This window comes from Notechis scutatus, chromosome 6, assembly GCF_049901735.1.
Source record: "Notechis scutatus isolate UNSWTSFEM ecotype Mainland chromosome 6, rNotScu1.2, whole genome shotgun sequence".
In the NCBI taxonomy this organism is placed as follows: Eukaryota; Metazoa; Chordata; class Lepidosauria; order Squamata; family Elapidae; genus Notechis; species Notechis scutatus.
Genome location: NC_142014.1, coordinates 40,800,404 through 40,825,121, shown reverse-complemented (window position 1 = coordinate 40,825,121; position 24,718 = coordinate 40,800,404). Strand labels below are relative to the sequence as shown.

General features: G+C 35.4%; 1 protein-coding gene and 1 long non-coding RNA gene across 4 annotated transcripts in view; one reads left to right on the top strand and one right to left on the bottom strand.

Moving 5' to 3' along the window:
• LOC148130184 (uncharacterized) overlaps nt 1-20,028 on the top strand; it is a 61,890-nt gene extending 41,862 nt beyond the window's left edge. Inside the window, exons 2-3 of one of the 2 annotated variants that reach the window (XR_015750067.1) lie at nt 12,928-13,012; nt 19,315-20,028. This is a non-coding gene — a long non-coding RNA (uncharacterized LOC148130184). Of the gene's footprint in view, nt 1-12,927; nt 13,013-17,284; nt 18,008-19,314 lie in introns of those variants that run through there. The other variant, XR_015750068.1, reaches the window with a different exon arrangement.
• Nucleotides 1-24,718, bottom strand: part of SYT1 (synaptotagmin 1) — a 235,727-nt gene that overhangs the window by 146,002 nt on the left and 65,007 nt on the right. The window lies entirely within an intron of this gene.

The window sequence follows — 24,718 nt, the reverse complement described above, 5'->3', positions numbered from 1 at the left end:
TCCAATTGTTGTAGTTCCAAGTATATTCCAAAATCTTTTATATCTTTTTTGTATCTATTTTGTAGTTGGAGATATGCCCACCAATCAATACATATCCCTTGTTTTAGGAGGTCCTGATTCGATTTTAATTTCCCTTGTGCATCTAAAACGTCTTTATATTTTGTCATTTTACATAGATCCAAGTTGTTTGGTTGTATCATAGCTTCCATCGTAGATAGCCAAATTGGAATTTTCATATAGTAGCTCCTAATTTTAATCCAATTTTGTAAAAGGGAATCTCTAATCAAATGTCTATGGAAATATAATTGTTTTTTGGTTCCTGTATTCTACAAAAAGGAATTCCATCCTTTTTGCAGGTCATGGCCCTCAAAACTTAATATTTGGTTATTAGTTAAATTAATCCATTTCTTAGTCCAAATTAACACTTTGTAGTACAGCTCTCAATTTGGGAGTCCAAAGCCTCCTCTGCTTTTGTTATCTTTTAATGCTTTCATTCTTATTTTAGGTTTTTTCCCTTAGCCATATAAATTTTGCTGTAGTTTTATTAATCTCATTGAAAAAAAAAATCTCTAATTTAATGGGGATCATTTGAAATAAATACAAAAATTTGGGTAAAATGGTCATTTTGATGGCTGCTATTCTTCCTAACAGTGATAATTGTAGTTTGGTCCATACTTCTAAATCTATCATTGTTTGTTGTATAAGTTTGTTGTAATTATTCTCTTTTATTGTTATGCAGTGAGCGGTCAACCATATACCTAAATATTTAATTTTCTTTGTTGTTTGTAGTCCCATTACTGTTTCTAATTCTATTTTTTGTAATTCCGTTAAATTTTTAGTTAAAAGTTTTGTTTTTTGTCTATTAATTTTAAGGCCTGATAGTTCCCCATATCTTTCCAATTCTCTAATTATCTCATTCCCTGTCTTTATGGGTCTTCGATAAAAAATACCAGGTCATTCACAAAGACTTGTAATTTATATTCTTTGTTCTTGACTCTAGTTCCTTTTATTTCTGGGTTCTGTCTAATTCAACTTAGTGGACTCTCTAGCGACAAGATAAAAAACAGAGGTGACAGAGGACAGCCTTGCCTTTTACTCCTTTCCTTATTTTGAAACTCTGAGTATTTTCTCCATTTACTATAATGTTCGCCTTCTGGGTAGAATATATTGTTTTTATTATGTTCTCAAATTTATTTCCTAGTTTCATAATATAAATTTGGTGTATCATGAATTTCCAATTTAAATTATCAAATGCCTTCTGGGCATACAGAAAAACAAGGGCCACCTGTTTCTTAGGATGCGTCTCATAGTATTCCAGGATGTCTACCACTATCCTTATGTTGTTTCTAATGTGTCTACATGGTAAGAATCCATTTTGGTCGGAATGAACATATTCATACAATACTTTCTTCAGTCTGGTTGCTATTATAGTCACAAATATTTTATAATCAGCATTCAGTAATGATATTGGTATGTAATTTTGGATTACATACAAATTATCTATCTATTATCTATGGATTACATACTATTATCTGTGCCCTTCTTTGGGATTAGCAAGATATATGTTTCCCTCCATGATTCCGGCATTTTGGCTTCTGCCAAGATTTTATAGTATACATCTAACATCAATGGTCCTATTTGCTTGTCCATCGTCTTGTATAATTCTCCTGGGAGACCATCTGGCCCTGGCATTTTATTGTTTTTCTGATTCCTAATTGCTTGTTTCAATTCTGTAATAGTTATTTCTTTAGCTGGGTTTTTCCTTAAATCTTCTGCTATTGATGGACTCCCTTGCTCTTTCAAATACTCTCCTATCTTTTCTTCATCTACCTCCTCACATTAATATAAATTCTCAAAATACTGGTATGCAATCTTTTTTCCCCTTCTATTGTAGGTTGGTAGTCTCCATCCTCATCTTGTAATTGATGTATTGTTCTTTTCTCTCTCTCTTTTTTGAGTCTGTACTAAAGCCATATTCCCGGTTTGTTTGCTTGTTCAAAAAATGTTTGTTTAGCTGCCTTTAAGTTTTTAACCATTTCTTCCTATTCTACTATGTTGAGTTTATGTTGAATTAAGGTCAATTGTTCTCTAAGTTTAGTATTTTGTGATGTTTTTTGCAACTGAATTTCTAAATTTTTCATTGCTTCCTGCAGGGTATTTTGTTGGATCCACCTTTCTTTATTTCTTTTAGCTGTATAGGATATTATAATCCCACGCATATAGGCCTGTGTGATGACCTTCTGAGTTCTATTGTTTTGACATCCTGGGTCTTGTGCTGTAATCTCCTGGGTCGTAATGACCTGGGTCATGGGCTGTGTGATGATCTTCTGAGTTCTATTGTTGTGGCATCCTGGGTCTTGTGTTGTAATCTCCTGGGTCGTTGGCTGTGTTGCAACATCCTGAGGTTTTGTGGTGTAACCTCCTGAGTTCTGTGATCTGATATCCTGAGTGGGTGGCTATGATGTGACGTTACAACACAGGAGGTTGATAGGCACATAGCCAATATCTCAGCCATACATGTTCTTACGAAAAAGCCAGCCAATCTGCAAACATCAACTCCATCAACCAATCAAGAAATGACAACACAGCCAACCTCCCCACCAGTATATATAGAGAGACAGCAGCTCCGATCATGCTTTGCTCGCACATGCACGAAGCTGAAAGCACCAGCCTGAAGATGGGGAGTGGGATCTCATCGAAACGTTGCCAAGATGTTCTCAATCTTACACGGGAAAAGACCTGAGCATGCCAAGACCTGCATACCTGTACCCGTGAAAATCTACACACACACACACACACACACACACATATATATATGAGCAGTGTTGGTGAACCTATGGGCATGCCAGACGTTGTCCATTGCTTTTCCAGGTTCCGGTGCATGCATGCATGCCGGCCAGCTGGTCTTCACATGCACGAGCACCGGAAACTGGAAGAGCAGCTCCTTTCATGCATGCATGTGTGTCAGAAACCAGAAGACCAGGTGGCCGGTGCTCATGCATGTGCCGGAAACCAGAAACTCAGCTTCCTAGTGCGTGCATGTGCACCGGGGAGCTGCTCTTCCGGTTTCCGGCATGCATGCTCCCGTTTTGGCACTTGGTGCCGAAAATTTCACCAACACTGTATTAGAGTAAGAAAACAGAATCTAAAACTATTAATATCTGTTTGTTATTCTTATTGGATGTGGATTTGACAAAGTTTATTTTTATGTACCCAGAGATTTTTTCCCCTTTCTTTCCTGATGTGCTGGGAATACTTTTTCCTTCATACAATTTATGTCAAAGCCAGATACATGTTTAATTGAATGACTGGAAAATAATCAACTGGCCATGTGTTTTGTGCAAGCTATCCCCAGGTCATTCATGATCTCCATTGTAATTATTTCTAAATTAAACATAATTAAAACAAAAAAGTATATTACTCTAACTTTGGAATGATACCCACATGGAACTTGCTGGGTTACACCGATCAACATAAAACAGCATTTTTCCAAATGCTTTCAATGAACTGATTTATTACATCAAATTTATATTATGTGGAGTCCTTGATGTTCTCTGAATTTAGTTGTTTTCTTGCAGACATTTCATTACCAAACTAAATAATAAATAATAATATAAATAATATCATTATTTATATTTTGGAATCTTTAAATTATACAGTGCCTTTAATACAACATATTTTAAAATATTTTTATTGCTATTTTGTATTTTCTTTTTAAGTATTATCAATAATTCATACATGTATCATAATTTAGTTTTACTATTCTGAGGTATGTTTGAGTTATACTTTAAGTACTACTAACAGTGAAAGTACTGGGAAAAGCTTTTTTATGGAGTAATAAAATACATAACAAATTTAGATAACAGAGAAAAAGACTATTTGTCACATATATAAATAGTCTCAGGCCTTTCCTTTTTGTATGGTTCCTGTTGGAAATTGCTACTTCCAACAAATTTCTATAGAGGTAAACTCTTTTTCAATTTTTCATAGATGAAGGGGTATGTCTGAATGATGCCTTCATCTCTGCATTTCAGCAGTATAGAGCCACAGATATTATAATTACCAGTCAAATTATATTGGTTGTCCAAATGATTTTTTGTTGTGGACCATATTCATACTGGATACTTTTTATTTATTTATTATGCATATTGCATATGGAGTCCCAAGAATTATCAGTTTGTATTCACATACAATTCCTGAGATGTTTTATTATATTTTGGATGACTTAATAATTGATGACTAAGTATATGTATAATAAATGATTGAAATAACGATACTGTACATAGTAATGCAATAACGAAATAACGATACTGTACATAGTAATGCAACCTGTGCCAGAAAAGCACAGTATGGGTATACTACAGTAAGAACTTTAATATGTAATGCAATGCTTATAATGGCTAAAATACCCCAAAGGCAAAACAATTCATATTGTAATAGTAATATGTTTACTGCATGATTTTGAATAACCAGTTGCTTAAAAATGTTACGTTTGGATATTGTACTTTGGATATATAGCTCTCTACAAGAATCTGAATTACTCATAGTCAAAGCAAATTGGTGGTAGATAAGAGTCAAGGGAATTCAAGGTGGGCTGGACAAAGAGCTGCAAAGGGACTCATGATTGATGATGTGATTGACCCCTCTCTTGGGCCTGGCCATCTCCTACAGAAATCACACATTAATGTTTATTTTTTGGGTGACTGCATTACCACAATAAGGTCTAGAATGCAAGACTTGTATAAGCCTAAAAAAATACTACAAGGAAGTCAAATGAGCAAATTGTTCATTATGAAATTACATAGGGACAAAAACCTTAACAAAGCCTGTTTCTATATAAACCAGTTTCAAGTTAGATAATTGTTTATAATGTGCTTTTGTAAAAGACTGCAATCCATAATATGTAATCAACATTTTTCATCCTAATCAATATTATTAAAATCAAATTTATTTAAAAAATAATTATTTTGGTTATAATAATCCCAAAGTATGAATAGTAATATAAAAGAGGGCAAATTCAGTATTTAGAAGCTGCTGTTAAAACAATGAATACAATCAAATGTTTTCAAATAGGAAAACCCATAGTATGGATAGTCATCTTACTTAATTGCTACAGTACAAGACACACAGTTCTTTACTCCAATATTAACAGAGATGTATAATTTTCCCTTAAAGGAACTTTATCCAAACCTTTTATTAAATGCTATGTAAATGTAATTTCAAAGGCAGGTAAAGATCCCATTAAGGCAGATGTATTTTTGTTATATATTTTATATAAAAATGTTATCACAATATGAATAAATATTGTATTGAACATAGAAGTAGCAGAAAATGTTATTCTTCAATGTTGGAAAGACAGATTTACAATCTTGGATCACTGAAATGTATTTGCTTGCAGTTTATGAGTTGGCTCTCCATCAAAGTATAAAAATACTGATCAGTATTAGTTCTTTTATTATGATTTAATGATGTGTTTAAAAAGTAGACTGACAGATTTGCTATATGTAATATAAATCAATTACTTCTGATTTTGCATTTTACCATTTTTATCATTCATTTCTTCAATCTTTGTATATTAAACATATATAATTCTTATAGCTAAAAAAAAAATATTTAGATGACTTGAAGTTGCAATTTAAAACATGACCCAGCTAACAGTTTGATGATATCTTTCTATATTGGATAGACTTTGTATCACAACAATAATGGCTGAATAATCAGGGGTCGGTTTCTACCGGTTCTGTCTACCTCTGTAGAACCAATAGCTCTGAAGAGCAGCACACATCAAACCGGTTCTATATCTGCTGTTGTTTTTGCCAACCCGGGCTCTTACCTGACTTTTATTTCCTGATTTTTTCAACTTCAGCTTCCGTGCAAGGCACAGCTGCAGTTAAAAAAGCAGGAAAAAAGGGCTTTTTGAAAGGCTGCTTCTCTGCACGCAGCATGCGGATAACGATTTACAGGCATGTGCCGGCAGCATGTGTTAAGCCTGGATTCCCCAACGGGTGTTAAGGAAAACAAACTAAACAGAACGTGCAGCGAAGTCAGATAGGAAGACAGGTAAATGTGTGAGATAAGTTTTCTAGTTAACACACAGTAAAAATACAGATACGCTTGTGCTATCAAAAATATTGTTTATTCCATTTAAGAATTATAGCATAGTCAAATGTAACGGTCCATTAGTCATATATCAATTTCAGTCAAGTCTTGTCGGGGATACTCTATTTGCAAAGTCCGTGTTGAATAGCCAATGTCAGTTCACTTACAATAAATCAGTCCAATCTTTATTTTCTCTCCGTTGAGAAAAATCAACACTCCTTCTTCTCTCCCCTTTCCAGCAAGAACGCAGTCATCAATCCATCAAGTAATTAGGGATCAGTAAGCCAGAGAGGGCGAGCTGCAATTGCCTCGCTTCTTATATACTTTTACAACCACACCCTTAATTACATTCTTGCTGTTAAAGTTACACACACTTTAACTAACAAACCATGATACCATATTTATTATTTTTACCCAAAAACAGTTAGGGTAAACAATGTTATCCCTAACAGCGTGCAAGGAAGAACATCGTAAATCACTGAACCTCGTAAATGACCCAACTGGTATTTAACCCTGTCGGATCCCACCCCTGTGAATAATGCTATAAATTGCTACTGTGAATAGCCATTTGTCACTTCTGGTTCGGTTTTTAAGACAATGATGTTTTAAGTCTGCATCTGTAGGATCACAGAACTTCTCCCTTATTACTAATCAATATTGTGCAGCAGGTGAACTCTAAATTTTTAATTAATTTCATATCAAAATTCTTGCACATTTTTTAATTGTTCTAGCACAAATTATATGTAATTAACAAACTTTCCTTTTTACTTAATCCAGTGAAAAAAAGTTATTTATTCTTAGCACATTTATTTATTTATTTATTTGATTTGCCAATTGTTTACAAGATAATAAGTATAAATGTATACATAGTTGTGAATACATGAAATGGGTACATATAAGAAAAATAAAAGAATAAGAGAAACAATAGGACAGGGACGGTAGGCACGTTGGTGCGCTTATGCACGCCCCCTACAGGCCTCTTAGGAAAGGGGTGAGGTCAATAGTAGACAGTCTAAGGTTAAAGTTTTTGGGGTTTGGGGAAGAAACTACAGAGTCGGGTAGAGTATTCCAGACATTGACCACTCTATTGCTGAAGTCGTATTTCCTGCAATCAAGTTTGGTGCGGTTTACTTTGAGTTTGTATCTATTGTGTGCTCTTGTGTTGTTATGGTTGAAGCTGAAGTATTGCAATGTATGATTTTATATACCATGCTTAAGTCAGACCGAAGACGGCGTAATTCAAGGTTTTCTAGTTCTAGAATTTCAAGTCTGGTGGCATAAAGTATTCTACAACGGGTAGAGGAGTGGAGAACTCTTCTTGTGAAATATTTCTGGACTTTCTCAATTGTGCTAATATCAGATACGTAATGTGGGTTCCAGACTGATGAACTGTATTCGAGTATTGGTCTAGCAAATGTTTTGTATGCTCTGGTTAGTAGTGTGATATTACCAGAGAAAAAGCTACGTAGGATTAGGTTAACAACTCTTAATGCCTTTTTGGCTATGTAGTTGCAGTGGGCTCTAGCACTTAGATCATTAGAGGTGAGTATTCCAAGGTCCTTTACAGAGCATGGGTCATCAACAAGATCTTGACTATTCAGCTTGTATTTTATTTTCTTCCAGTATGTTTCAGAATTCTTGATGACATTAAAATAACATATTTTTTAAGCAAGGATGTTCAGACTAAGATTATTTATGAAAGTATAAATAACTTTCAAGGGTGCAGTTATGTAATTCTAATGGTTCTAATTTATTAGATGTTCCAAATGTTTTCTTTTCCTTTTTACTGATCCTGTACTGCTGTAATTGTTTTTTTTAAAAAATTTGTAACTTCATTGACAATCTGACATAAAAAATAACAACTCATAATAAAAATGGCTTGGAGGAAAATAATATTTTTGTCCATAATTTTTATTTCTTTTTCAAAATAGAAAAGAATAAACTGTGTAACAAGTAGAAGTCATTTTATACAATGATATTCCCCCCACAAATTTGGCTTCCTGATTCCACAAGATGTTTTAAATAACCCAAAAGGTTTCACTGAAAATTACTTTACAGGGTTGAAATGGAAGGGTGGGATTTACCTGAAATGGGACAAATGAATCTTATACCATCTGCATTAAGTTCCTTAATCTTTCTTCTTACAGGCTTAGAAGATATAGCCACAATGGTTATTACACCACTTGGCTTGCTTACAGCAGCTTATCAAGGGTTACACAAGGGAAAGGAAAGATCTGCTGCACATGTTTTCTTTCTGTCATGATGATATCAGACCTCTAGAAAAAAAGTAAACTTAATTATTCATAGTCCAGTTATAGGCAGACTTGTTGACTAGGTGTGAGCAATTCTGATAAAGCTTAGAGTCTCATGTTAGTGTTTTCAGCCTGCTAGAGTGGGATATGTGATCATCAGATTGGGTGTACTGCAGTTAAAATGTTGTATCCTTTTGGAAGTGCAGTTAAGAGGTGCACCCCTTATCCCTCTCTAAAAAAGAAAGGAAGCCTGATAATTTTGGATCATAGGGATTCTCTGGAGGCTGTAAGGTTACTTTGGGAGTAACATGGCTGGGGTTCAATGCAGATTTGATTCCCAGCAGTAAAATAAGGGCTCTGAATATGATGTAAACTTGAGCTCACAATAAATAATCTATGAGTGGAGGCTTCCGGTTTGAGCTTCTTCGGCGACAGACCGAAACCTTGTCTCTGCGAGACTTCAATCCATGCTTGCCGCTGGAGTGCCCCGAGCCGGCTGGTTTCGGGGCTAAGCCACCCCGTAGAGGTGGTGAAGAGGGGGGAGACTGCCTGCAGGGTTAGGAGAACCGCATCTCTCCTCCCCAGCTGGCCATTACTCTCTCTCCCGGAGGTGGTTGTAGGGGTGGTCAGAATTGGCTACCACAAAGAAGAACTCAACTGGAAAAGAATGTGCAGGAGGAAGATAAGAAGAGAAAGTTTTGGTTGACCGGGTCAAACAGCAAAAGCAACAAATAAGGTACCCTGGAATTTAAATTTAATAACATTGTTCCCAAAGAAGATTTTTAAGCTGCGAAGGAGAGAGAGAAGGGAAAGGATTAGGTTTTTTTTTTCTTCCCTTCCTTATACTGACAGCTAAGAGACTTAAGCAAGAAACTGAAAAAAAAATCCACTTTGACATTAATAGGCATCTAAGCTGAAAATAAAAGTCAAAGGGATAATAAAGATTTCTGGATATTTAAAAGTTTTTAAAAGCAGGAAAGGAGGAAAAAAAAGAATAAAAGGGCAGGATCTGGAAAAATGGAGGAGACTGCCTGGAACTAAGGAATGGAACTGTAACTAAAAGGAACTTACAGTGAAATTTCAACAAGATTCCTCAAAGATACATCTTAATTGAAACTTGGTAACAAAATAATAGAACCCCAGGAAGAGAAAGTGGAAAAAAGAAGCAGAAAGAAACAGCCTTGGATTATTTGGATTACTTGGTGATTTTTGGTTTTTGCATCTGGATGACTAAAATTAACCGGCTGGTTGTTTAAAAGTCTTTAAAATGGTATCACTCTTAGAAGAACTGAAAATGGAACTTTAAAAATGGAAAGAAGATGCACAAGAAGGGAGAGGTTCTTTTGGCTTTGTATTTCAATTCTTAGAAATGGAGATCTGGAACTATGAGAAACAACAAGAAACGCTTGCAGAACAAGAAGATTGGGACAAAGAAGAAGCCATCTTTAATGATCAAATAATTTTAAGTGGGGGGAAAAAAGAAAAGGGGGGAAAGAGAGTAAAAGGTTTAAGACTAGAAAAAACAACCAAAAAGAAGAACAATTTGAAAGATAAATATAATATTAGAAAGCAACAGAAGAGGGGATGACAGATGAGAGAGTTAGAAGTAGAGAGACGAGGGGGTAAAAAGGGGAGGGAGAAGAAGAGGGGGAAGAAGACAAGGAAAAGAAGTTGTAAAAGACAGAAACAAGAAATGGAGAAACAGGGAAAAGATATAAGAATTGTAACCATAAGCTTGTTTAGAGATAATGGGTGAAAATTTAATTGCAAAAGGGATTCTGCAAAGGTACATAAGATAGCATTGTTATATTATAAACAGATATAATTTTAGAAATTATGATTAAAATGATGGATAAAATATTTACTGTAATGTAGTTGAATGTTTGGTAATAAATAAATGAATTAAAATGATTGAGAGAATTAAATGGGAACATTTTTAATTATTAGTAATGATTTATAAAAATATAAGTGAGAAATATGAAAAAAAAAAAAAAGAATTAACTATGGAAAAAGTGTTCCCAAGGAAGTATGTTATTTAATTGAAAAGAAATGTTAAAGATGTTAAGATTTTAATGAATATTAATGATAGAATTGAATTGGAATGGAATGTGTGCTTTATTTACACACACACACACACACACACACACACACACACATATATATATATATATATATATATATATATATATATATATATATATATATATATATATATATATATAATTTTTTCTTTTTAAGAATATAGTGTGTATTTTAAGAATGCACCAAGCAGAATTCGATTGGAAGTTATGTATTATATTGAATGCTATAATCTTAAAGGTATACACCTTTAAATAAGAGTTTGAATGGATAAAAATAAAAGATATAAAGGTGTCATACTCCAACTGGTAACTATAGGGAAAAAATGTTTAATAAGAAAAGATAATATAAAATTGAAACAGGACAGACAAAAGTATAAATATAATGATTTGATTGAGATGAGATAATTAAAATAAAGTTGAGAAAATTAAAAGAGGGGAAAAACTATGTAGAAAATATAAAACGGTAATAAGATATGGAACAGAATATAAAAATGAGCATGAAATTGAGTTTGGTATCTGTATGAAGACATGATAACCTGGGACCATGCTATTTTCAAAAAAGATGTTTTATTTGTATTTTGTTTTTGTGAAAACCCAAATAAAACTTTCAAATAAATAAATAAATAAATAAATAATCTATGAGTCTCTGACTAGAGTTGGCAAAAAGAGCAAAGTCTGATAGCTTTATTCATGAAATGAGGAGAAAGAATGACACTTGTTTTCTTCATCCAGATTTATTGTTCTCTATGGTTTTATGCTGGGTGTCTTCATTTCTAAAAACCACTGAAACTTTACTTGAATATCCTGAAGTCCTAAAAAGCCCATAAAGCGTTTCCTTTTTCAGCAGGTACACTTCCAGAGTTTGTAGAATTTAATTTAGCTTGTAATTCAGGTGTGTTTCACTGAGATAAGGTTGCCGATTTATTCTTTGTGTTTTTTTTGCGCGGGGGGGGGGAGCTATTATTTAAAATATTTTTTAGGGATTGACCCTTATTTACTGTGATGAGAATTATATTTAAGATGAGAAGCAAATTAGATAATGAAATATAAAAACAACAGGTAAAAAAGAATTCATAAAAATGTTCAAATCTTGACTAAAAGTAACATATATCAAGACCTTCGTGGTCCCTGAGTTTGACTGTTTGCTTGCAGAAGTTTCATTACCTGACTAGGTAATATTGATCATGTTACCCAGTAAAAAAAATGAAGCTCAGAGACCACCAAGGACTCCTCAGCTTAACCCTGAATTATATATGTTCTCTTCTATTGGAGTAGCGTATATAGTTTTGTGGAAAATTATGTTTTCAAGTGTAACATCAGGTAATATAAATAATACTTCAATCTGGCTATGGTAATGATGTCATTTGTCACTAGGTTATATTTTTAGTACAAGGACCAGCAATCTAAATATTCTGACATTTCAGACATGTGCTTCCATCAAAGACTGTCATCTGTTCTATGCATATGGACTTTGATCCAAACAGGTTACCATCAGTGCAATGAATGAAAAGGGCAGCTTTGTTAGTTGTAAAGAACATTAAGATACTTATTACGGATGTAGAACTCATGATCTCATTTTGTTCTCTTTGCCACCTTATATTTAATATGCTGTATCATCTATGAACTATTTTTGGATATTTGTTATTAAATCTATTAAGAGGCAGAATTGTCAGAATTTTTTAAAACAACTGTGAAAGGTTTATTAAAAAGTATATATTTGAAAAAGCTAAATAAAAAATAATGCTATAGTAGCTATCCTCAGTATAAAGTTTGGTCCACTCTGACTTATCTGATGATTTTTAAAAGAATACCAGAGTCATTTAAGTCAATGTTTCTCAACCTTGGCAACTTTAAGATGTATGGGCTTTAACAACTAGAATTCCTACTTAATTCTGGGGAATTCATGAGGAATTCTGGAAGTTAAAGTCCACATACCTTAGGTTTGCCAAGAATTTAAGTCACTTGATGAAATGTTAATAAATACTGTATTTGACAGCTATTGGATTAGAATAATGTTCAAAGTTGTGCTGAAAGGGTTTAGTCTTTAAGGAAAAGTAGAAGCAATTAATATATATTTCATCATGAGATCAAATGAAAATCTGTGATTATAATATTGTGGTTGATTCAGTATGTGGTCCAGATTAGGCATAAAGTAAGCTGGATCTTCTAGGTCTACTGAGGTAGGTGAGGTAGCATTTTGTATTGTGTTATTTACAGTATAGTATTATTATCCTCCAAACTGCAGATAAGTGGCAGCAAGTTACCTAGTGAAGTACTTCCATATTCATCTACTAGTCTCTCAGCCGTGAACATCATAGCAACTTTGGTTTTTATTTTGTTTTTCTTTTTTTGTGCAATGAATCATGAAGTTTGTAGCTATTTGGGTTGTAAAGATAACCTTTGCAAAATTCTATCAAAATGCATACTGGGAACTATATCATGTGAAATAACCAGAAATATGCAATCTCATTATTCTTCTTATTGTCTTTGCTCAGTGTGAAAGAAAAGGCTGCTGGTGAACAATTGGAGGTACCTGTGCTGCTTTCCTCTGCTCCTATTTAAGCTGCAACCTTGAAAAAGGTGGGAGAAGAGAAAATAGGTTGTGTGTAAAACAACAAAGAAGAAATCCCAGAGAGGGAGAGGATACAAAGAGACCAGAGTCTGTAAGCGTAAAGCACTGTTCTATGCTAATAATAGTAGTTGTAATTGCAGTATTAATAATTGCAAGAGAAATAGTATAATGTAGCATAGAAGTATAAGTAATAGTACAGAATGTAATAGTAATATAGCATACAGAACATTGTAAAGTATCAATAATAATAGAAACAATATAGTATGACAGTAAAAAAAAAGAATTTGCATAAATTGTACATTTGTACTTTGAGTATTTTTTCAAATTAAAAAAACCATGTCCCTAACTCTCATATGGAGACATAAAAGTCCAATTGCATAGGGTTCAGTGCTTTTGATGGATCTTTTGAGCTTCAGTCAAATCAAATTGGGTACACTCTAAAAAGAACCTGTGACACTCGGGAACTAATATTGTGTACTCTTTGAAGTTAAAGTAAAATGCAAAGGATGGACGCTAATCAATACCATCTCCATGGAACTAGCCAGCACCAATATTCCATTAGCTGAAAATACACTAGATAGAAAATTGTTGCCAAAATGCTGGCACAATCAGAAGAACAAACTGTAAAGGAACAGCTAGATCTTTTTTTTAATTCATAGGGCTGTAGAAAAACAAATATCACAAGTCAGAAAGGTCATAGCTTGCCATTTTCTAGTGTCATTTATTTGAAATAAAAGATACAACTTCAATGCAGCTAAAAAACTGGAAGCATTATTTCGTTTTATTTTCATGTAATGTGTTAGAAAAATCAAAAGATACATAGATTAATGATCTTGCCTGAAAAATCTTGAGAGGCACTCGATGTTATTATGGGCAGACTATTTTATTTTGTGCTACATTGTGCTGCAGTTTACTGAAAAGAAACCTTTCAGAACAAAAATAGTTCAATGAAATGCAATTGTAATTCAGAAAAGAACACAAACACAAGTGAAGACCAGCACAAAACTATGGTGGTGCATACAGAATCCTGGTAATTTAGAGGTATCTTTGTTTACTTATGATTTCAATGCTAACCCTTAAATAACTCAGCTGATTACAAAGATGAAAATGAAATATTTTTTTACAATTCAATCCTATGCATGTCCGCTTACATCAGAAACAAGTTTCATTAACATAGAAGCAGAAACAGATCATTTTGATTTGATGATTTTATTTGTTTGACATAAAAACTTTCTTAGAAGTTTCTGAAGATTTTGGGTTTACCCCAAATTTTATAATCTGGATTTGCACATTTAATTAATTCCTTAAACCATGTATGATTATTAATAGTATTAAATCCTTTTGGTTTAATATTATGCCACACTACGTGATCAGGATAATGTCTTTGTTTTAAAAAAAAAATGCCTCAAGAGTCTTGTGCTCTCGGAATATTAAACGAACTACAATAGTGAACAGAGATGTTTCTGCTTTCAGATAGAAAGTTATATGTGATAAATAAGCCAAAACCTTTAATTTCCCACTGCATTTTACTACTATGTGAGTTTGGTATCCTGTCTTGTTCACTCCATAAATTGAAGAAAGTCAGACTTAATGCCATTCTTAGATATATAAAGTTTGAGCCTTTTCTGCCTTTATTTTTCTACAAAGATTCTTGGATAGCTTTTTCCAAATTGAATTTTTGCGTGATTTTGACATAAATGAAAGAATACCCCAATATAGACAAATTATATTGGGGTAAATATATATTTCCTTCAAGTGAATTTAACTCATCATATATATTGTATACTTTCACACATTTCATTCTATTTATGGTTAATTAAGTGATTTTGTTGGGAAGGAATCCCTTAAGATTATATAAAAACTTAATGCTTTTTACTGTTTAATGCTTTTTATTGTTTTTATTGTAATAAAATGTTTTAAAAGTTTTAATGGTACTATATATTTTTAATTATGAGCCACCCAGAGTTGTTTGCTGAAATGTTCAGCTATAGAAATAACATACCGAGTTTCTCCAACAATACGGCCTCCACCAATAGGAAGGCCCAGCATGTTTTATTGGCATAAAATCAAATAAGGCCCCTCCCCCCAAATTTGGGCCTATTTTAAAACATGCAAAATAAGGGGGAAGGGCCATTGTCTTTAAATTTTAATTGTCTTTAATTTTTAATTGAACTAAAGGCTTCAGAATTTAGAACCTCTTTGAATTCAACTTGAAAGCTTAGAAATGTACAATTACTATATTCTGATCATAAAATGAAATGCAAAACAACTTTATATTTCACTTTTGTATATCATCTCAAAAGAAATTTAACAAAAACTGGATATAATAATTTTGCTGTTGAGAATGCCATTCAGAAATTGAAATATATATCTGCATGAACTTTACTGTCACTGCCATACTTTCAGTTGAAATCCAAAGTTAGAGCAAACATTGTTAATAATATTCTGTATGAGAAACCCTAACCCTAATCTGTCAGAAACCCTAAATTTCTGACAAAAGACGACAACTCTGGAAAAATAATGTATTAGTTTTGTTACTCAGATAAGATCTTTCTCTTTTTTGTTCTCCTATTTATTTTGTCTTTTGATAAATTACATATTGTTTGATAACTATTTCTCTCTCTCCCCCCCCCCCTTTTATTAGTCTGATGCTATAAAAATGTTTAGGAAAAAAACTCCTTTTAACTGTGCTTCATGTTTTGTGATTCTGCTGTAGGGTGAGGGAGGGAGGGAGGGAGGGAGGGAGAGAAAGAGAGAGATCCTCCCTTAGGCATCAAAGTTCTCCCACTCTGTATGTATACATTTAGGAATTCAAAAGGAGAAATACCAACCTCTAGCACTATATTTATAAGAATGCTTTTGAACCCAAAAGATATTCTTAGAAAGGAAGAATGATGGATAGGTGCAACCTAGTATTTGTTAAATATGTGTCCGCTTTCTTGAGATAAAGAGACAAGTGGAATTGGAAGGAATATCAAAAAGCAATCTGATGTTTGGCACTTGAACTCTATATTTTAGCAGCTGCTATCTCCATGACAGCCATTTTCATAAGAAAACCTAAAACAAATCTCAAAATTACAAATATGCTCCCCCAGCAAAAAAAAATAAAAAAAAAATGAGAACCCCTGATTTGGTTAATATATGTACTTATATATGAAAGCACTGCAAGGTGGTGCAGTGATTAGAATGCAGTACTTCAGGCTACTTCTGCTGACTGCCGGCTGCCAGCAGTTTGGCAGTTCAGGTCTCACAGGCTCAAGGTTGATTCAGTCTTCCATCCTTCCGAGGTGGGTAAAATGAGGACCCAGATTATTGGATGCAATATCCTGACTCTGTAAACTGTTTAGAGAGGGCTGTAAAGCATTGTGCAGCGATATATACGGTAAGTCTAAGTGCTATTGCTATCTGCATACTTACATACAAATTAAATATTTATGGCATAGAACTTTTTAAAATGAAATACTCTGTGCAACATGAAAGTTCCATATATACAAAACTTGTTATCATTACCGCAAGAAAGTACTAATCATATTATTTGGGACTGTGCTTGGTCTCCTTAGCACCATGTGTAAAACATATACATACTGTATGTCAGATCTTAGTTGAGAGTAGAGATTCAATTTTCTCAAAAAAACAAACAAAAAAACCCCCTAAGTTATAGTAGTTGGTGCGTAATGGAAAACTTCAAAGCCTGTTCCACTTTACAATCCTTTTGATGGCAGGTTATATCCTGTATATTCCATTTCTTGGCCTTTTCCACTAATGATATCTGCATTAAAAGAGAAATTGTATTTCTCCAGGCTTTGTCCCCTTTTTCTAACTGCTGCTCAGGGAGCTGTCCTTGCAATGCATTATTTCAAAAAATTATATCTTCCGATGGCTAATTATCAATAACTCACAGTGAATTTTTAGGAAGATAATATAAAGTCAGCTTTATAAAGGGTTCATGAGAGGATTGGTAAGGACATTTGTGCTTTGTCTGATCTGAATCTGTACAGAAGCCTCAGTGTGAGTCAGTGAAAGTAGTATTTTTAGAAATAAAATTTTGATTTATCTATCCAGATTCAGGAAGCAATCATGATGGTTATAAGAAAATTCAAAAATCACTGATGTCTCTAGGTTAGGTTGCACATCAGAAAATGGCATAAAGAAAAGAAATGGAGGAAAAATTGGGGGGGGGGGGGGGGAGATGAGCATAAAGCCATCAAATCAGACGAATTAAATTTTAAAGGGTTTTCATTTTCCCGTTTTCCTAAAGTTCTTTTGTTTCTACATTGCAGCTGGTGGTGGAAGGCAGGACTGTAGGACTAACAGTTGGACTTTGGTTTTTCCTGCTGCATTTGGCTGCTCTAGGCTTCCCAGGCTCCAGAGATCAATGTGGAAGTTTCCAGATCGTCTTACTTGAGCTGATATCCAGATTTTAGTTGTATGTTTTGGGGTGGGGTGGGGTAGGGTGGAGAGTGGTACAGTGATGAAATCCCTGCAAACAAATGACCAAGCTCAGAGAACATAAAAAACTCCACAGTTCAACCCTGAACTGCACATATTCTATTCTGTTGGTAAGACCCTACAGAGACTTGGTCTCCCTGAGACTGCCAGGTGTTTGGGAAGATACAGCACAGGGTGGCTGAGTTCCCAGTGGGGTGGGGTGGGCTATTGGATATTTGGTTGGGTTTGTATGAGATGGGTAGGGAAATGTAATGATATCTGTGGATGACATTGAAGGATGAAAGAAAGATATGCTGCCTAGGAAATACTCAGATAAGGGGGACAGAATCACAGTGGCTTAATGGTCAGATGAACAAAGTTGATCAGGCAGTTAAAAATGACTGTGGTCTTAAACTTTCAGATATGTAAGATTCTATGAATGTAGCATTAATTATCACCCTGTGTCTAATCTTCCTTCTTTGGAAGGTTGTTGAGGAGTTGGTTGGTCTGCAATTGATGAGAATCTTGGAAGAAGCATGTAAACAAGATTAATTTCACTCAGGTTTCATATAGCTCAGAGATGGTTAAACCTGCTTGCTGTCCTGGACTTTGCACTGGGATGGTGGTTGATCAAATCCATCATAGTTTTTGTTTTTTATTATTTTATTCCTATTGTATTCTATTTTTATACTGTTGTTTTTATTGTATGCTATGCAGAGTATACAGAGGCAGCAAGAGTCAGATGGTACCTAAATTAATCAAATTAAATTGAATGTTTGTTGCTTCATTATGTAACTATAATATGTATACATTTTTCTATGCATTTTTCTTAAGATTCACAATTTTGCAAATATGTTTCTTACCATATGTATATTTTTGTAAGCAATTCTTCCCAGTAGGTGTTTTTAAGTACAAACTTTTGTGAATAATAATTTAGAAAAATAAGAATATGTTGATAGGTGGTTGTTTTATGATAGTGTAAGTTTAGGAAATATATAAAGTCTCTTATGATTAAGAATGAATACATTACATAAGAATGGAAATTTTAGCAGTTGAAATTCTTCTAACCTGTTAATAGAGTAAGCAGCACTACAAGTACAGAACACAAAATATAGAACTTACAATAAAGATTGATGTGTAGTTTGGATGCAAATTCCAAGTTTCCTTTGACATTAGACTTGAAAGTTGGTTATCTCAGAGACAATATTTCAGATTACAGTAAAAGTATTTAGTAGTTAGGATTAGGAAGCAAAATTTGATTTTATATAGGCTGTGAAAGTATATAACAATGTGAAACTATATAACAATCACTTAATGAATTTAATTAGTAAAAATACTTATCAATATGGCAGGAGAGGGATTATATCAATACTTTAAAGAATGATGAAAAAAAATGAATTTTAGTTTATTTTGTTTGGGAATCTATAAATCATTTGATAAAGTGCAGTAATTTCTTCTGAAAAGTATGATAGCTATGGAGCTTAGCTTTAGAATCTGCTTTGAATAGTAGAGTCCTAACAAACTAAACTGTTATTAAGCATGTACAGAATTATAATTGGTCCCAAGCAAGAGAATCCTTATGTCAGTTGTGTATAAAAATTTGAATATAATTCAGCCTTTTCTTCGTGAGTAAAAGCAGGAGAATTTTTTTTCTCAAAGGCAAGGATTAAAGAATGCATAAACCCAGACAAAGAATTTCACTGTACTTTAATCTGAAAACAGCCCTGCTTATACAATGATATGTCCTTATCCTCCTCCCCCAGATTAAATCCAGGATTATCATGAAGTATGACATGTGCATGTTATGAAATAGCATTACTCTGTCTAACTTCTGTGTGTTGATGTGTAAAAGAGAGATTACCTTTCTCACTTCTTATCCCAGCAGGTGACCTGTATCATCAGAACAGAACCAGCAGGGTTGTCTATTCAATATGCCTGCAGTGGCCTGTAAAAATCTCTGGATTCAGTGCTTTAGTCTACAAAAAGGTACACTCCTTCCTCATCTAAATACTAAGAATGAGTCATTTGCAATTGTTTTTTTTTCCAGTTGAGTATTTAGGCTTTAGTTTTAATAGCTGTTTGACAACTGAAGACATAATGTTCCAGAAGAAAAGAAAGAAACACAATACATCGGGTTTTATGGCACTCTCATTAGAGTGTCTAATCAGCTACACACAGGAACTCTTCAAACAGATCTGAGGTAATGTGTGGCACAGCCAGATAATTTTGACAAAGTTCAGTTCTCTAATATTTGCAATTAAACCATCAGCACTAAAGGGGAAAACACAAATGTGCTGTTATTGCATGCAAAGGAGACTTCATTTGGCCAATACTAAGCTGTTTTCTATATAAGTGTGGTACAAAGGGTCAAGTAGGAAATGGAAACCAACGGATCCAATCAGCTCCTACATATGTAATAAAATCCAGTATTAGCAAGTAGCAGAGGAACAAAGCAGTCATCTCATCAACATGTCTGCCTCACTAGATCTGTGTGATTAATCCCAAATGGACGTCAACAGGGATTTACTGTAAATGGAATAGAAGGCTATTCCTGAGAAAGAGGCTATTTATATGTATTTCTAAAGTCCCTATTTTTTTAAACATCAGCAATAAACTTCTAATTAATATTGAAAGTCTGATAGTTCCTTCAGGATTATTCATAAAATAGGATAGAACAAAAATATGAATTAGCAATTGACATTCTTGTTATCTTGTAAAAGAAGTCTGCAATTCTTTTTCTAAATTTCATTGTTGCATCATCTCTGTATTTTAAATTGTTTTCAAATGACAAATAATTTGCAATAAAAAATTTTATGATGCTTGTATATAGAAACAAAAATTTTAATGATATAGTTGGGGAAATGCTAAATAAGCTTTAAAAAAACAAATTAGCGTAATAAGATTACACTGAGTTATTTAGCCATCACAAGAGACATTCTATCTTGTCTTAGTATTCAATGTTTTCAAGCTGTAATTAGGAGTTTAATTTAAATGTATCCTTTCATCAGTGAAAGTTTCTATCTATACCTAGAAAAGCTCTGAATCTAGTACAAGTAGTCCTTGATTTACAAATGTAATGGAACCCTGAAGCTGACCTGACTGAAGCCATTTTTGATCGTTTCAGTGTTGCCACACTGGAGCTGAGGGATAGGGAGGGGGGATTTGAAATTGAAGGGATTCCATAACCAAAACAAAATATTTTCTCTTGGGGACCAAGGGCATCTTCACACCTGGTCAGAGGAAGGCAGAGCGATGCATTCCGGTTGCCAGACCACACCTTAATTGGACCATGTGACTGATTGTTTTGAGAAAGTAGAAAAACTTTGGAGGAGGCTTCAGAGTTGATTTTCACCAGATCTGTGATAGGTCATTATCGTAATCATTGTAAAAATACATTCATCATAGCAATAGCACTTAGATTATATACTGCTTCATAATACTATACAGCCCTCTCTAAGCAGTTTACAGAGTCAGAATATTGTCCCCAACAATCTGGAACCTCATTTTACCAAGCTCAGAAGGACAGAAGGCTGAGTCAACCTTGAGCCAATCAGGATCGAACTCCTGGCAGGGGAATGCAGAGTTAGCCTACAATATGGCATGCTAACCATTCTAACCACTATCATAGCTCATAAAACATGTTTCATTTTTTATTTGAATTACATCATTTGAACAAGTAGAAAAAAAATGATATGCTATTTGGGTAAAGATGCTTGGGATAAAAACACTATTCAGTAAGAAAAAAAATCTACATGTTGCTGTTGCAAGTGATTTTTTTTAGATGAATAAATAGGAAGAAATCATTTATAGGGAACCTGATTATAATGCTCCACATCTATTGTTGGATCAAGGCCATAGTCTTCACATATGATATTTTGTCTTTTGTTAAGACAAAATATTATCAATCATTCTACAAAGGATTATCTAACTCTTGGGACATTTTGAATGCAGTATATTTGTTTATAAGCTGAGGGAAAAAAGCGAAGAAGAATCAGAAGATAAATTCAATAATAGACAGTAATCAATCAAGTGCTAAAATGATAGATGGAAACAACTTTTCTCCAGGAAAGCCAGCAAACAGAACTGTTTTGCAAAATTAGGTTGAATAACTAGAACATGTCAAAGTACTGCAAAATGTAAATTTATGTCATATGTTTTCCATGTGAAAATATACAGCTATTATGTCTGCAATATCAAATAAATAAATAGAAAATCTGAATTGATAAGTAATATTATTTATTATTTATAAAAATGTAGCCACTATATATTGATCTAATAATTAAGAATATAGTAGGAATTTTTTATAATCAAATGTTTAGGCCATAGTCATCCATAATTAAAACCGGGCTTCAATATGTATGAGACCAAGAAGCTGAATTCTTTTCTTGGAAACAGCAGTCAGGATGAGGTGATACAAAACAAACTTCAACTTCAAAGCTGACCTTCTGACAAAGCCACGTTTTCCACAAAAGGACAGTATAAAGGTTACATGGCCTTTGAATGTATATTCTCTACGAAGTTGAGCTCATTTCTGATCATTTAATAGACATGTCCATGGAATTTGGAAGTAATTTGACATTCCAGGATGTTTTGAAGTTCCCAGCCAGTATTTTGGATTGCAGCAGAATGCAAATTTAATAAACAAAAACTCTAGCCATGGGATTCCTAGTTGATTCTGCACAAGCGTTACCAAGGGTGAAATTCACTTTGCTTCCAAACCCAAGGGCCATTATTTGGCAAGCCATAATTTCAGAACTGATGTGTATATAAATATGTGTTTGGAAATTTGCATGCATATTCAGCACGAAGTTCCAAGTAACAGTTGGATAGGTATCTTAGATATATGAGCCTTGATCATTTTTCCAAGACTTTGGGAATAGAGATTATTTTGCTAGAACACTGACAGACATAATACGATCTCATTTCAAAAACCAATACAGACTAAAAGAGGCATTGGTAGACTTACCAGTGAACGCCCTTTCTAGACACGCTGTGATAGAGTCCAGCATTGGGTATAACTCCGCCCTCTTATGATGTGAGCTGAGTCTGCCACTATAAAAGGTTCACCTCTGCTGAGAGCCCTAGCTTTTCTGGCGAAGTATCTTGACAGACTAGGATTGTCTCTGGAATATAAATAAATAGAATGAGCATACAACCGCCCCCCTACCCGAGAATACTAGACCAGACGGCCACAGGGTGGGGCTGGACTCTATTGCAGCGTGTCTAGAAAGGGCATTCACTGGTAAGTCTACCAACGCCCCTTCTCCGTCACGCTACTCTAGAGTCCAGCATTGGGACATACCAAAGCCTGCATGCCCAAGGGAGGGACTTGGCTGGTCCTCTTAATCCGACCCAGGAACCACCCGCTGGAGTACCCTTCATCCAAATGCAGCCTGTGCAGATGCAAAGGAGTCCAGCCGGTAATGTCGGATGAACGGGGAAGGCAAGGTCCATGTAGCAGCTCTACAAATTTCTTCGATTGGAGCCTGCGTGGCCCAAGCTGCCAAAGTCGCTGCGCTCCGGTTAGAGTGTGCAGTCAGTTTCTTGGGAGCTGGCAAGCCAAGAGTTTCATATGCAGTAGAAATGCATGCTCTGATCCACCTGCTCAACATGGGAGATGAGGCCTTAGACCCCAAGGAGACAGGTTGAAAAGACACAAACATTGACCCAGTTTTGCGAAAAGGTGCAGTTTGTTTGATATAAATCCTGAGTGCCCTTTTCACGTCCAATGTATGCCACTGACGTTCCAATACATGTTGGGGTTTGGGACAAAAGTCAGGGAGAACAATGTCTTGAGCTCTGTGAAACCAAGAGTTAATTTTTGGTACAAATGAAGGGTCCAGATGCAAAACCACCCGGTTGTCATGAAAGATACACAAATCTGGCCCTACCGAAAGGGCAGCTAATTCAGACACCCTCCTGGCTGATGTAATAGCCACCAAGAAGGATACCTTCGGAGTTAAAATACAGAGGCCTACTGTTCATAAAGGCTCAAAAGGAAGGCCCAAGAGGGCTTGGAGAACCTTAGGCAAGTCCCAAGTGGGATATCTATGCACAATGGGTGGTCGCAGATGTAAGGCTCCCCTCAGAAATCTGTGGATCGAAGGGTGGTGGGAGAGGGATGTGTACCTGTCCCATGAAATTACTGAAGCTAAGGCCACCACCTGCCTACGGAGGGTGTTAGGCATGAGGCCCTTGTCCAGCCTGTCCTGGAGAAACTGAAGGATCTCCGGAACAGATGCTGAAGAGGGTTTCTGGGCTCTCTCTGAGCACCAGTCACTGAGTTTCCTCCAGGTGGCATTGTAAAGTTGGGTTGTAGACTTTTTATGTGAAGCCTGTATTGTGTTAATTACACTATCTGAAAGGTTGGCCTCCTTCAACAACTTCCACTCAACCGCCAAGCGGTCAACTGGAACCATTGGTGTTCTGGATGCAGAAGGGCCCCCTGACTGAGAGAGATCCGAGAGGCCGGGATTTTCCAAGGCCTCTGAACAGACAGGTTCACCAGGTCCACAAACCAGGGTCTCCTGGGCCAATATGGGGCCAGCAGAATCAGCTCCGCCTTTTCCTCCAACATCTTCTGGATGACTGCCAGGATGATTGGAAGGGGGGGGGAAGGTGTAGAGGAGACCTGGGGGCCATCTGCTCTGAAGTGCATTGGTTCCCTCCCCTCCCTGAGTTGGGAACCTGGAAAAAACCTGTTTACCTTTGTGCTCTGGGGAGTGGCGAAGAGATCCACCTCTGGAGTTCCAAAAATGTGGGACAATTCTATGAACAGGGGAGGATGGAGTCTCCATTCTGAGTGGTCGACTTGAGATAGACTCAACCAGTCTGCGTGGGAGTTGTTGACTCCCTAAATATGGTCCGCCCTGAGAGACAGGAAGTTCCACCCATCTCCCCAATGTTCCGCCTCCTGCATCAAACCCCTGGATCTGGTCCCTCCTTGCCTGTTGACATGAGCCTTGGCTGCTATATTGTCTGTCATGACTAGCACATGGGACGCTGACACTAGGTTCCGGAAATTTCTCAGGGCAAGAAAAATAGCCCTGAGCTCCAGGAGATTGATGGGAAGGGACCTGTCTGAAGATGCCCAGTGTGCTTGGACCATCCAGCCCTGGGTATGTGCTCCCCATCCGAGAAGGCTGGCGTCCGTGGTCACTACAATGCTATCTCTCACCATAAAGAGATGACCCTTTGTGATGGCCTGGGACTGCCACCATCGAGAGGACCGAAGCACCTGTGGAGAAAGCAGCACCCTGCATGCAGAATGACTGATCCCCTCTCTT